The 16252-nt window shown below is 34.3% G+C and overlaps 2 pseudogenes; both read right to left on the reverse strand.

The window, feature by feature from the left end:
- LOC118616999 overlaps nucleotides 1-16252 on the reverse strand; it is a 175907-nt pseudogene that overhangs the window by 27002 nt on the left and 132653 nt on the right.
- On the reverse strand, nucleotides 13653-13752 carry LOC118617940 (annotated as a pseudogene).

Consider the following 16252-nt stretch of genomic DNA (forward strand, 5'->3'; position numbering starts at 1 on the left):
ACAGTGGTTTATGTATTACAAAATTCTAGTAGGGTTTCAGCTTCAGTTTCAGTATAAGAAAGCCCAAATGAAAGAATGTTCATGTAGGCTATCATCATAGGCTATGTCAGAGGCTGCATTATGAGAGTCTTCTTTTACATACACACACACACACACACACACACACACACACACTCATTTATGTAAGTATATATAAGGAACTCTATAAACTTACAAACCATTAAATTTATGTTATTCTTATTAGTTGAGTTAAAGAGTTTATTTAACAAATAATTATTGAGTGTTAGCTATATTCTAGATCATGGTCTACCCTCATGGTGCTTATATTTTAGTGGAAGATGAGTTAATATTCAAGTAAACAAAAATACACAGTTATTTCAATGCTTTAAGGGAAATATAAACATGGATTGAAGAGTTGGGTTTCTGCTCATTTACTATTTTCTCCCTGTTAAAGAAAATGGAAACATAATATACATGAGCAAAAGGCTGAATATTTTTGCATTAATGCATGCTCTCCATTACTTTTTTTGATTTTCAATAATTTGGTGTCCTTTCATCTTTGTGCATCAGAAGAGTTTAAACAGTCATGACTTGTTTCAGTTCACAGGATTCACCCAATGTAGAAAGACATGGTTGTGCAAATTTAGCTTCTTATAGTCTAAATTTTAGAGAGGGATTCTTTCCTTTTTTCTCATTTACTTTCTTTTTTCTTACAATGCTTTTCCTTTCAGTTACACAAATTTGCCATTTATGCAGTAAGGGGTGTGAGCTTGGAAAGGAAAGACAGGTAATATTGGTCATGTCTAAACTTAGCAAACGATGTTCCACACATATTCAAGAAAAGAATACTAGTGACTTGGGGAAAAGAATATTCTCCTTAAGCAATGATATGTTACCATATCATATCCCACTGGTATTTTCTAAGTGATGAGAGTGACAAGGGTGTCTTTTGGACCTGACCTAAGAGCTGGGCTCGTTGCCAGGGCAACCAACCATGTGATCAGAGTGTTTCCACTCCCCTGAATTCCAGGGAGAGGAGAGGGTTTGGAGGTTGAATCAGACACCAATGGCCAGTGATTTAATCAGTCATGCCTGTGTAATGAAGCTCCATAACAACCCAAAAGGAGAAGGTTTGGAGAGCTTCCAGGTTGGTGAACACATGAAGATGCTAAGAGAGTGACTCACTGTGAGAGAGCATGGGATCTCTGAGCTCTTTTCCCATTTGTTGCACTATGTGTTTCTTACTTCTGGCTGTCTCTCAGTTATATCCTTTGATAAACTAGTAATCTAGTAAGTAAAATGTTTCTCTGAGTTCTGGGAGCCACTGTAGAAATTAATTGGTAGGTCAGAAGCATAGGTGGTAGCCTGAACTTATGATTGGCATCTGAAGTGTGTGTGTGGTGGTGGTGAGGGTGTAAAATGAGGGGTAGCAGTCTTGCAGGATTGAACCCTTAATCTGTGGGATCTGTTGTTATCTCCAGGTAGTGTCTGAATTTGAATTGAATTCTAGGACACTCAGCGGGTGTCTAAGAACTCTGGTGTGGGAGAAAAAAAAAACCTTCTACACAATGGAATTGAATGCAGAATCCTTAATACCCTAAGTATATTTAGTTCTCAGAATATATTATGAAGAGAAAACACACACACACACACACACACACACACACACAAAGACCAATATAATTTTAATACAGAATCTAGAATTTTAAAAAAGGAAAACATTTTCAAATTTATCTGTGCAATCCCTCTCTGATTTTAAAATTGTGAGAAGTGGGATGTAAAGAGATTAACATGAAATGATACCCAGGGCCGGTTTCCTGACTCTCAGCCCATTGCTCTTGCCACCAGAATAGGAGTTTATTGCATTTGATCTCTTTCCTTCTCAATATCTATTTGAACCACTGTGAGGATTGCATCTTGTTTTCTCCACTTTCCCTTTACCCACATTACTTTTTTTCTTCTATCCACAATTTATTATTACATTCTTCAGAAAGAAAAACCAGGATATTTTAGCAGTTCTTGGGACACGGCACTCAGACTTAACAGATGTAAGGAAAAAGAAAATCATTTCTTTAATCATCTCTAGAGAGTAGACATGATGATGGTTAAAATTGTGTGAGTGACAGCTACAATTATACTGCATCTTTTCAATGTCTTACTGCTATAAAACTATACATGGACATACTAGTAAATCTTCCTCTTTCAAGTAACAATATATTAATGCAAGAGCCCAGTTCTAGGTAACAAACATATATATATTTTAATTTTATAAATGAAAGAATAACAAAGAATTCTGTTGTTACTTTCAACTTCATTCATAATTCTAGTCATAATGCTAAAATTCATTATATTATGCTGACTTATCATAAATCATGAGATATTCCCTTTCCAACTATTTCCATAACTGTGTTTTTTTTTTCTTTTTGTCTTTTTGCTTCATTTACCTACATGACTACACCAATATTTAACGTTAGTTCTCAAAACTAATAGCATTGTTTCATTGCAAGAGTTCTTTCACTCCAGGGTAATTTTAAACAGTACTACACTCTATAGCTCAGTTCATCTGAATGAGATATGCTGCTATGATGGGGGTAGTCAATTATCTTTCCAGAAATATAAACACATTTCTCAAAGGTTTTATAAAAGCCTCCTGAATCTATTATGAAGAACTAAGCATTTCTTATACTTATGCAACTTCAGAATGAATGATTTAGTCATGTTTGATATCCTTCTATGTGACAGTAAAAACAGTTATGTCTAGGATTTGAATACATTTAAAGCAACATAAAGCCTATGGCTATGTAGGTTTTATGTTTTTACTATAGTGCTAAAACTGAAGTAGATTTTTGTAGAAACAGTCAAGCTGATAAAAGACTTAATAATCATCTGGTTTAATGGCTTCCAAACATTTCTTGACTTAGACACCTATTAGGAAAGTGGATATCCAATTTTTTTATGACCTCTTGTCACCAATGGACACCAAAAGATTAAATGTACTTTGGGGGTTGCTTAATACAAGAATATTCCTTATGTGCCTCAGAAAGAACTATTCACCTACTGTTTTAAAAAGATTCAAGGACAGAGAACTCTTTCTTAGTGTGGTCTGTTCCACTGTTTAATTGGTAGAAAGTTCTTCATACCATATCTTATTTCTTTGTAAATTCAAATTAAGCTTAGGTAAGAGAAATATGGCAATATTTAGTTGGTTGAAAGAGGCAGAAGGTTTCATTTATTGTTATGCTTTTGGACAAAAATTGGAGATGTAAAGGTATTTAGCTGACAGGACCACTTTAATAACAATCAATAAAGTGATGACCTAACTGGCATTTTAGAAAATAAGATGCTAGTCAGGAAGACATTAGACAGATGTTCAGCAGTAAAACATTTCCAATCACACACATAGTTCTAAGTAAATACATGGAACCAGAATAAATGACTTGAATAAACTAAAAAAAAAATTACTAGACTGAATGAAAGCTATTGTTTTTAGATTTTAGTGAAAGCTGCAATACATTTTACAAAAATATCAAACTGTCTATAAAAGTCAATTACTTCACATTCTTAAATTTTTAAAAATTTGGCAAGTTTGTGCATTGTCTACACCCAGTTAGAAGTAAGCTTTCTTAAGACAAAATTCAAATGTTAATAGGAAGTTAATAAAAATAAGTTTGGAAAACACAGATACTTTTGCTAATGTACCATGTACCCAATAATTCATAAGGCACATTAGCATGTAAAAGACTTTGAGAATTCATATGGACATGAAACCTATCTAAATTTATGTAGCCCAAGTTTCATAAATATATGTGACTAAAAACCTTTTTAAAAAGATGAATAATTATTAGCAGCTGGATTGGCACTCAGTACTATTTAGAAAATGCTACTTTAAGCATCAACACTTACTTGGTTACTTGGTCTGCCCATTCTAGGCAACAATATCTTGACTACAGTTGTCAGTTCTAATTGATTAGTTAAGATCTCTTCTCTTAATTATAGAAAATGATTGGTTCTGCAAAAATAGATGGAGAAAAATGTATAATTTTCTGTTTTGTATGGGATATAAAGAACAGCATAGGGAATATAGTCAGTAATAGGCCAGGTGGGTACTAGACTTATCAGGGGGATCACTTCATAAATTATATTAATGTCTAACCACTATGTTGTAAACCTGAAATGAGTATAATATTAAATGTAAACTGTAATTTAAAATTATTTTAAATTAAAAAAATACTTATTTTTTTTTCCTATTTTGTTAACATAACATTGAGACAAGGTACTAAGGGTATAATCAAATTAAAAAGAAGACTCACTGAGGAATTGATGAAATCCATATCTAGTTCTAACTAAAGCAATTATTTATGTTCCCTTCAGTTTATTTTAATTTTTTCATAGTGTCTACATTATTTGGCCAGTAATGTATAAGTGAGTGTCTAACACAGGCTTTTGCTTACTTTTGATTTCCTTAATTTGTCTGGTTAGATAAAAATAGTTCTCAATTTAAAACTGTAATGATCTGTATCTATCATATATTATTATTATTTTATTCCTCACCTGAAGATATTTTTTTCTGTTTATCATCAGACAGAGTGGGAGGGAGGGAAGGAGGGAGAGAAACATCAATGTGAGAGAGACACATTGACTGGCTGCCTCCTGCAGGACCCAACCGGGGCCTGGGACAAACCGCAACCGAGGTAAGTGCCCTTGACTGGAATTGAGCCCAAGCCTCATTGCTCTGCGGGCTGGAGCTCTACCACTGAGCCTAACCAGCCAGGGCTATCATGTATTCTTTGCCTCTTTATTTTTGTGAATTCCCCATTCTCTTGTCCTCATTGGATTCTAAACTCTATTGTTTTAAACTACACAATAATAGGGTTTTGTTTTCATACAATTTATAATAGCAACCATCATAGTATCTGCTTTTCAACAATTATACCTCCTCACAGTTTTTATTCTTTTGGTTTATATAAAATGTGTAGTAATTACCTTTTAAATTTAAGTATAGATTGTTAATAATGCAGAAAATTATGTCCATTATTTTTCTTAATGATACAATTTTCAAACACGTTTTAGCTCCTTGTTACTCTTCCTGAATGCATTTCCTTTTCTCTTACCCAGAGATAGCTAAGATCACAGATTTGGTGTTTGTTATTCACATGCATTTCTTTGTATACTCACACACACACACACATACACACATACACACATACACACATACACACATATATATGTTTGGGTACCTAAGCAGTCTGCAAAACTTCTTATTTTTATATAAATAAGATAAAGTGAGTGCATTTTTCTTCAACTTGCTGTTAGCATGATATGTTTGTGAAATATATTCATGTTAATATATATATATAAATAACAACTCATTTGTTTTTTTCTATGATATAGTACTAAGTTGTATATATGTGTCAAAATGTATTTAACTGTATTCCTGTCAGTAAACAGTAAGTTTTATTAAGCTTTCTACTTGTCTTTTGTTTTTTAATTATTCACATATATGGTTTTGCTATTTACAAACAATGCAGATGTAGTACTCTTTTGCATATTTCCTTGTGTGTCTGTGTTTATAAAGTGAAATTTGGGGATTATAAGGTAAGAATTTAAATTTATAACATATGATCAATCTTGCAACATTATTGTTAAATTACTCTCTGTGAGATTGTATTTTATATTCCAAAACTAAAATCCGTATTTGCCTCGGAAGGAAAGTGTTCATACTATTCTTCTAACTCACTCCCTCTTCACCTGGGCATATCTAGGAAAATGAATGGCCTCAACTAGACTACAAAAACTGAAATAATTCATCATGGTCAGATCTGCCCTTCGAGAAATGTTAAGGAAAGTCCTTCAAAATGAAGGAAAATGACACAGATGGAAAAATAGTTTTTATTCTTAGGGATATAGGGATATTGACTAAAATGAAGCATGAGATGAGTTTCTATGGTTGTTCTGGGATTCACCAACCCCCTAAATGATTAAAAAAAAAATATTTGGTTTGCTCTTTGTGCTGTAAAGTCCTGTGGGTTTTGACAAATGCATAGTGTCATGTATCTACAATTACAGTATCATACAGAATACTTTCACCACCCTAAGAAATCTGTGTGCTTTACCTCTTCACAACTACCACCTCACACCTCTCACAGTTGTCATTTTATCATCTCCATGATTTCCCCCCCAGAATGTTATATAACGAGAATCAAACAGTATGTACCCTTTTAAGACTGGTATCTTTCCCTTAGCAATATGAATTTAAGAATAATTAATAATGTTGCAGAGATTGATAGCTAATTCTTTTTTACTGATGAATAGTAGTCCACTGTATAAATATACCAAGTACATTTATCAGTTGACCTGTTGAAGGACATTTTGGTGGCTTACAGATGTTATGATTATGAGTAAAGCTGCATTTACATGCAGGTTTTATTGTGCACATAAGTTTTCAATAAGTTATGTAATTACCTAGGAGTGCAATTGTGGGATCATCTATAAGATTATGTTTAGGTTTATAAACTCAGTCAAACTGTTTTCCAAAGTGGCTGAGGACGCTTTGCAGTGTCACCAGCAATGAATGATTCTGTTGCTTTGAATTCTCACCAGCAGTTTTTGGGTTTTAGCCATTCAAAGCCATTATTGTTTTAATTCCCCTAATGACAAATGATGTTGAACATCTTTTCATATGTTTATTTGCCACCTGTATGGCTTCTTTAATGGATATCTATTCATAATATCTTTTTGCCAAATGTTTAATGGATTGTATCCTTATTGTTGCTTTTAAAGAGTTTCTTGTATAATCTGGATATAATTACTTTTTTTCAGATATATGGTTTTCTACTCTGTAGCTTGCCCTTTTATTCTCTTCCACAGAGCAAGTTTTTTTTTAATTTTAATAAATTTCAACTTACCAATTTCTCTTTCATAGATTGCGTTTTTTGTACTATATCTAAAAACTCATAACCAAACAGGTTGCACCGATTTTTCTCCTACATATTCTTCTTGAAGTCTTATAGTTATGCATTTCACATGTAGGTAAACAATCCACTTTAAGTTTTGTGTAAGAATCCACTTTAAGTTTTCTTCTATAGTGGTTTTATATTTTTCTATATGGACTTCCATTTTTCTTAATATCATTTTGAGAAGACTTGTTTTTCCTATATATATTTCATACAACAAATTTCTTAAAAAGAAATTGAAACAATAAGCAAAAATTAATTAATTAAAATTTTTCAAATTTTTATTTAACAAATAATATAAAAGTAATTTAAAAATGAATACATCGATAATGGAAAGAAGATATTTGTATTATCTAAACTGATTGTTAAATTAGGTACATTTGATATAATTAATGAAGAAATATTGATATATTAGTATTGTTAGCTAAAATCCATATATTATTCAGATTTTCTTTTTTTTAAATCCTCACCTGAGGACATTTATACATTGATTTTTAGATAGAATAGAAGGGAGGGAGGGAGGGGGGGAGAGAGAGAGAGAGAAAGAAACATCAAAGTGAGAGAGACACATCGATTGATTGTCTCCTGCACTACCCAACCGGGACTAGGGACTGAACCTACAACCCAGGTATGTGCCCTTGACTGGGAGTTGAACCTGAGACCCGTCGGTCTGCAGGCCAACACACTCCAACTGCTGAGCCAAACCAGCTGGGGATAAACTTTTAATAATCATTAAACATGCAGTTAAATATAATTATCTGTGAAGGTTTTATCTTTTCAAACAAGCAGACTAAATTTCCTCTTTTTCTTTGCTGACATAATTCTTTTTACGTTTTTCTTCTATAGTGGTTTCATTAAATTATTAAAGTACAGAAAGATCATATTTTTCTATTTTCCTGGATCTTTCACTGAGTTCATAGAGGGTTCTTTAGATTATGGGATGGATATGTATTTTCTTTGCTGGACCCCATGGTATATATCCCCCAAAGGTTGAAAGATTAGATGAACTTAACTCTATCTAAATGGTTGGACAATATCACTGGTCATATCTCTGGGGGCATGGAAAATTGTTGTGCACAAAAAGATAACAGGAAAAATAAAGAGGAACTGGTTTGTTTTCCTTCTGCAAGACCCAAACTGGTTATATTGTCACCTTTGATTTTTAAGAACAGGTAGTGTCTATAGGCCTGTTTTTCAAATTGACAAACCAGTCTTTGAGAAGAGAAAACATTGTACCAATACAAAGACGGAGGTTTTATAATTATGGAAGCTCCTCATAAATAGAATAAATCAGAGAAAAGCTCTGAAATACATAACATTTAGCAATTTTATTCCAGTTTGTTAATATAGAGAACACATCTAGGTTTGTGTTTTTTGGAAAGATGACTAGATTATATCTATGATACAAGCATTAAGGGATGAAACTGGGATGTGTGGTGCAATTACATCTTTCACTAAGATCATCATCAGGCCTGTAACTAAGGTGAATACCTTAGTTCATGAGGAAAAACACAACAAAAAATAAACTACTAAATTAGTATACTATATAGATGCATATGTTGGTTTTTACTTTTCTTTTAGACATAATTCAATCTCATGCCTTAGGAATTCTTCACTCAAATTAAAGTGATTTCAAAAGAATAGCAAGCTTCCAGACATCCTTATTAGCGATAATAGCATTAAAGAGTATGTGAGGTGCCCCAGCTGGTGTGTATCGGTTGAGCATCGTTCCATGTACCAAAAGGTTGCCAGTTTGATTCCTGGTCAGGGCACATGCCCAGGTTGCGAGTTTGATCCTACTGAGGGGTGTGTGCAGGAGGCAACCAATCAATGTTTTTCTTTCTCTCTTCCTCTCCCTTCCTCTCTCTTTAAAATCAATAAAATGAGAACAAAAATATTTGTTAAAAAAATATATGCAGTATTTTAAGTTTATTCATTATTTTTACATCATTTTGTTCTATTAGTTTTCCTAATAAGGTGACAATTTTTTTATATTTTCAAGTTTTAAATAATAAACAAAATAACATTTGCATCATATGAGCTTTTTACCTGAACATTGAATTGGTGTCTATGACTAAATAGATTTTAGTCAGGCTACAAATCTATCAGTGAGTAAAGTCAATGAGATCCACGAAGTTACTGAATTTATGGTTCTAACTAATTTATAATGGTGCCCAGGTGATTGGTTGCTATTATAAAGTATTATATTTACTCATCAGAAAATGAATATATTACAATTAGTTTTTTTGTTAATCCTCATCCGAGGATATTTTTTCTTGGATATTAATTTTTAGAGAGAGTGAAATGGAAAGTGGGGGTGGTGAAAGAAATTTCAATGCGAGAGAGACACATTGATTGGTTGCCTCCCACATGCACGCTGACCAGGGCCAGGGATTGAGCCTATAACCCAGGTACATGTCCTTGACTGGGAATCATACTCATGACCCTTCAGTGTATGAGCCAACACTTTATCCACTGAGCACACTGGCCAGAGTCAATTAGTTTTCGATTTAATCAAACTTTCATACATTATACCAATGAGTCCTGTTATGATCTCTCTCTCTCTTCCCAAAACTTATGTTATATTCTTGATCTTCAACATATTGTTTTCTACACAAATTTTAAAATAAATGGGAGCAAAGATTTTTTTTTAGAATAAATTGTACAACTTACCATAACTCCCCCCCAAATTCCATTTTCTATGGCAAATAAAGGATTGAAATAAACCAGAAGCATCTTATTAAACATACTTCTGAGATTAGACCTTTTCTATAATAGTTTCTTTTATGATCATCATGCTTCCATAGGCAAAATTATCTAATTCAACAAGAATTCAGGAAAGAGTCTAAGATGTTGCACATTCAAATGTAAATGATACTTGCTACATTGGGTAACTCATTTTTATTTTACTTTTATATAACAATACATGCTATACAAGCTTAGTTTTAGTGAGCCAAGATTTGACAAAGTGTATCTTTGTCAAACACATGTAGTTGACTTGAGCATATCACATGCATCATCAACTCATCGAAAAATAAAAAAGCCTGGCCACTGTGGCTCATTTGGTTGACCATTGTCCAGTATACCAAAAGGTTGCAATTCGATTCCCACTCAGGACACATACCTTAGGCTTGGGGTTCAATATCTGGTCGGGGCACATATGAGAGGCAACTGATCAATGTTTCTCTCCCACATTGATGTTTCTCTCTTTCTTTCTCTCCCTCCCTTCCTCTCTCTCCAAAAAAATCATAAAAAACATATCTTTGGATGAGGATAAATAAAAAAATAGAAATAAAGGTTCTGTTGTTATTGGTTTTTTTTTAGATCTTTTATTTGTCCTTTTTCTTTTTCCTTTCGGTGTTCTTATAAATATTTCCTTTCAGTGTTTTTATAAATATTTCCTCTCAGTGTTCTTATAAATATTGTTTTGAAATGTTTACAGCTTTAAAAAAAAGTCACAGTATGTACAGCTTAATCTCAGTATTTATTAACATAATAAAACTGCCTAAGGAAAATTTAAATTTATTTCACCAAAAAATATATAAATATATTCTCAAGGAATAAAGTAATACTTTATAATAATTTAGAAGCCAATCATCCTGAATGTTCTGAAATTACATAGACCTAAGCATTGAAAATGTGAACTAATTTGAAGGTATAGATTTTATTAAACCAAAATGGTTCAAAGTATTTAGTTATTTATGAAATTATCTGATAAAGGCCCGTGCTTCTAATTAGTCTGCATTTAAAGACCACAACTTAATTAGTTGTAAAGCATCTTTAATCTTGGTATTTCTGTCAGTGCCTCAGTTAAGATCATGATGCTTTAGTTTATTTAATAACATTTACGCCATCCTAGAATTACTCAGCTCATTCTCTGCCTCCTTCATGGCCATGGTGAAGTAGGAGCTACCAGTTGGAGCAAGATTTAATTTAGGCCCATGTGAATAGGCTGGAGAAATAGTTTATAACACTATCCCAAAATTATCATCGTAAACAGTATAGCCACTGAGCTCAATGATTCACCTTCATCACTCTTCCCCACAGAACTTACAGTCTCTGCCCAACTTACAGAGTCTCTGCATCAGAAAAGGAGCTGGAGTGAATAGCTGTGTTTTCCTGTTTGCAAGTGGTCTTGTGTTTTCTGTCTGTACAAAAAGCCTAGATATATTCCACAGAGTTCAACTGGATGGGAATGCCTCCCCACAGAGCACAGTGTAGTCAGGTGATAATTAGAGATTGTTTATAAGAATCACTTTTAATTTATTTTTAATCATTTGCTTATTTAGAAAGCTAACCTGAGAGTTTTCTGCTATTATAAAAGTTAAATATATAAATCAATTTAGCTTTATGTATTTATCCTGAGAAATGAAAATAGAAATAAGCCAGATTATTTAATGAGTCTCAGAACTTCTCATCAGGTGTGGAATTCATCACTTCCACTCACTTTCCACTGGTAAAGACTAACATGGGCAAACCCACTTCACTGGTCCTGGGAAGAATTCTCTTTCTCCTACAAGTCATATTGTTATACGTCAAAAAATGTTACATGGTTATGCTTGAGCTCAAATAGGTGGAAAAGTACAAATATTCTTGGAATAAGACAATTGAACATTTGTGAACAGAGCAAAAATTAATATATAGTCTTTGAGTTGGTAGCAGAAACTTTTTATTAAGGGTAATGATTGAAATTATTTTTTGGAAACAATCCAGAAGAAAAGAGTGTAAGTAACATATTGTTTGTAGACTAGGGCCAGATTAAGATTTTACTTTTTTTTTGTGTGGCAACACAATTATTTACAGAATTGGGGAAATAATAAATAATAAATCAGAAGGAAATTTTATACATAAGTTTGTTATGAATTGAAAATTGTGCCCCCAAACTTTCTCATATGCTGGACTATTTAAAACGTGTTTTTTATACACACACACACACACACACACACACACACACACATTGCCCAACAGTTTTTTGTTTTTTTTTATCCTCACCCAAGGACATTTTTGCATTTATCTTTAGATAGTGTAGGAGGGAGCGATGTGAGAGAGACACATTGAGTGGTCGCCACCCACATGACCCCAACTGGGGCCGGGACAAACTTCAACCCAGGTACATGCCCCTAGTGAGAACCGAACCCAGGACTCTGATCCATGGGCCAATGCTCTAACCACTGAGTCAAACCGGCCAGGGCTAGTTTCTTCTTTCATAGTACTCTTGATAGATGTTGTTGGTTAGATAATCCAAAAGTAGCTATTCCTAACATCTTTCTCAACTGCTATCTTGAAATATTAAGGCAAAAACATAAAACTAAATATATTTTCATCTGAGTTGCCCTTAAAGTTTTCTATGGTTCTATTTCTGGCAGATTAGATGAAAATGTAAGGGAAAGTCAACTTGAGGGTTTTATGGATATTTTTCTTACTCCCTTTGATAAATGAGAGAAAAATCTCATTTGCTTCTGACCCTACCCCATTCATTTCTGCTTCTAATGTCTCCATCAGGTATACCAGGATCTGAAGTCTTGCAACCTTGAGGAAAAAAAGATATTGGAGAAGAATGCTGAGAGAAAAAAACAAACAAACATAGAATCTTGATGCTATTTTAAAAGGCTGCATGAATGCTTGGAATAACACACCTTCATATTTCTTTTAATGTGAGAAAAATATCCTACACCACCTAGTTTAAATCCCTGTTACCTTTATCTACAAGCATTGCTATCTGGTACACTGTTCTCAGGAACTATCTGTGGATGAAAAGGGGTCACATAATAACTTGACAAGCTCAAGGAAGGCCTGTGTGACAGCTTTGCAAACTCAAAGACCTAAAGTAACCACAAAGGATGGTCTGCAATGAAAACTTTTTAACTAAAAGCACTTGATGACAGGTAGCCATACATAGGCCAACATCTTCCTTCACGAAGGTCAGTCTTTACCTTAACTGAGCCTGTTTATTGTTTTTTTGCATTATGATAACGTATCTTTGGATTGTCAAAGTAATTTTTCTTTTTCTGGACCTCTCAAAAAATATGTATCACTCTGCAGAGACCACAAATTCCCTAATTATTACTGAGTAAATTGTTGACTGTTAACTATCTTGTGCCCACCTATGTAAATGATGTATGCGTCTATCATTTTACTTTTCATCCAATCCCAAAGCTTTCTATGCTCTGCTTTCTTCCACCTTCCTAATCTATCACCAGTGGATTTAATGTAACTCGCTTGCATCTTCCCTTTTCACTGTAATGTATAAAATAAGGGTTAACTGTGCCATTCTCTGGAGCATTATATCAATCCGTTAACATTATGCTTCCTGGCAATTGTTGTCAGTTTGGCTCAAGTAAACTCACAAAAATTCTTCATAGGTTTGAATGTTTCTTATGTTGCCATATCAAATATTAAAATTATCTTTGGTTCTAACAAAATTAAAACTCTCTGTAAGCATTTGGCTATTTTGCAGAAGCAGAATTATGATTTCCATGAATTTCTATAAAAATAAAATCTAGTTTCTTTCCATGAGTCAGTGTCTTCCTTGAGGATTTCAATTCTCACACAAATTTTCATATATATGCAAGATATATAATAATATAATATATACATTAATATATATTTTACAGGTAATAGCAAGTCATTGTTATAGATAATATTAAAGCATTATCAATATAAAGTTTATTCATTCAAAGTACTGTTTCTTTTTGTTTTTTAAACATGGAATGCTCCACAAATGTGCATGTCATCCTTGCTCAGGGGTCGTGCTCATCTTCTCTGTGTTCCAATTTCAGTATATGCACTACGGAAGTGAGCACAAAAATACCGTTACTTTTCTTTACTAGTTTTATATAAAAATAATTTGATATATGCTTCTCTTCTAGACAAATTGATCAACATGAATATAAGCACAACTTCTTAGAAGCCCCTGGCATGTTTATAATTGCTTTGATAATAATAAAACACTTGAGAGAGAAAAAGTGGCAGTGGAGTGAATGGAAGCTACACAGACGATCTCCTAGGAATTACAAATGGAAATTACAACAGAATAAAGACAAATTGTTGGAAAAAAAGCAACAGAAAAGCAGTGGGGCAGGACCATATAAAGAGGGACACTGGTAGGATCTGTGGAGGTGCACGGGGGTGGTGAGCTGGGAGCCCATGGGCAGCAGTGGTTTTTGCTTTGAGCAGTGCCCTCTGGGATAAAATACCAAGCCTACTCCACAGTGAAGAGAGCCAGCACAGAGCATTAAATTAGCCTCAGCCACTCAACTGGTGCTCCAGCAGAGAGAGGGTGGACTGGACTGGAACTCTGTGAAGATTCCCAGGATTTGGACAGCACTCAGAGTTTTTGGTGAGCTGCAGCCACAAAGGATGGGTGCCAGCTTACTCTTTCTCAGACCTGTGGGGAAAAGCAGCAGCCTCTCCCTCAGAGATTCAGCCTTTCCCAGGTGAGGCAAAGAAATGCAAATTGAGGCTCATTAACAACCAGCATCTGTCCCACGCTCTGGAACAACAGGGCCACATTCCAAGGCTCTGAGTAACTGAGACTACTAGCCTCCAGGCAAAAAACTAGTGATTAACTGAACCTTTCTGGGGCTTGCAAATCTACCCAGGAAAGTAAAACTTGACAGTGGGGTTTAATATGGGCCCTCCCACGTTCATCCAAACCCAGTAGAGGGAGCCACAAACAGCAGAACACCAACACACACAGCAAAAATTTGGCAGGCCCCACAACCCACTGAGATAGCCAAAAGGGTGAAACAAATCCCAAATGAAAGAACAAGAGAACTCTGTCATAGATGAGATCAAAGAAATGCAGTTAAGCAAGTTATCAGAGGTAGAGTTCAGAGCCATAATCCTGAGGAAGCTCAACAGCATGAGTAAAAACATCAACACCATGAGGAAAGATACAGAAACATTGAAAACCAACCAAGTGGAAATGAAGAATGACATAGCAAAAAAAAAGAACAAATTGGAAGGACTAACCAGCAGAGTAGAGGAAGCTAAGGACTGGATCAGTGAATTAGAAGACAGGGTAGAAAAAATCAACCAATCAGAAAACCAAAAGGAAAAAAACAATTAAAAAACAGGAAGACTGCTTCAGAGAACTGTGGGACAACTGGAAATGTAGTAACATTCGCATCATAGGATTCCCCGAAGAAGAAAATGGGCAAGGGTTAGAAAATATATTCAAAGAAATAGTGACAGAAAACTTCCCTAACTTGGTGAAGGAAGAAGGCATTCAAGTTCAAGAAGCACAGAGAGCCCCAAGGAAGAAGGACTCAAATCAGGCCCACACCAAGACACATAATAATTAAAATGCCAATAATTAAAGACAAAGAGAGAATTCTAAAGGAAGCAAGAAATAAGCAACAGGTTACCTACAAAGGAACCCTCATAAGGCTCTCAGCTGACTTCTGAACAGAACCACTACAGGCCAGAAGGGAATGGTATGAAGTAATCAAGGCCCTAAAAAACAAGGATTTGAATCTAAGACTACCCAGCAAGTCTATCACTCAAAACAGAAGGTCAAATAAAGAGCTTCCTGGACAAAAAATAAAAAAAGGCTAAGGGAATATGTTAGCACCAAGCCAGCACTGCAAGAAATGTTAAAAGGACTGCTGTAATTAGTAGAAGAAATAGGAAGAAAAATATAAGCACACTAAACAAAACTGTCAATAAATAAGTACATATCAATTATCACTTTAATGTAAATGGTTTGAATGCTCCAATAAAAAGACACAGAGTAGCTGACTGGATAAGAAAGCATGACTTACATATATGCTGTTTACAAGAGACCCACCTCACAACAAAAGACTCACATAGGTTGAAAGTGAAGGGATGGCAAAAGATCTACCAAGCAAAAATAAAGAAAAAAAAAGCTGGGGTAGCAATACTCATATCTGACAAAGTTGATTTCAGAATGAAGACCATAACTAGAGACAAAGAAGGCCACTGCATAATATTGAAAGGATCTATCCAACAGAAAGATATACCTTGGTAAACATATACACACCCAATATAGGAGCACCAAAATTTATTAAAAATCTTCTGGAGGACTTCAAAAAAGAAATCAATAGCAATAAATTTATAGCAAGGGACTCCAACACCCCACTGCCACCACTGGATATATTATCTAAACTAAAAATTAACAAGGAAACATAGACTCTAAATGAAGCACTAGATCAAATGGAATTAATAGATATATACAGAAAATTAGACCGCAAAACTTCAGAACTGACACTCTTCTCAAGTTCACATGGGACATTGTCAAAGATAGACCACACATTAGGGCACATGTCTCTATAAGT

This window comes from Molossus molossus, unplaced genomic scaffold (assembly GCF_014108415.1).
Source record: "Molossus molossus isolate mMolMol1 unplaced genomic scaffold, mMolMol1.p scaffold_m16_p_5, whole genome shotgun sequence".
NCBI classification, from domain to species: Eukaryota; Metazoa; Chordata; class Mammalia; order Chiroptera; family Molossidae; genus Molossus; species Molossus molossus.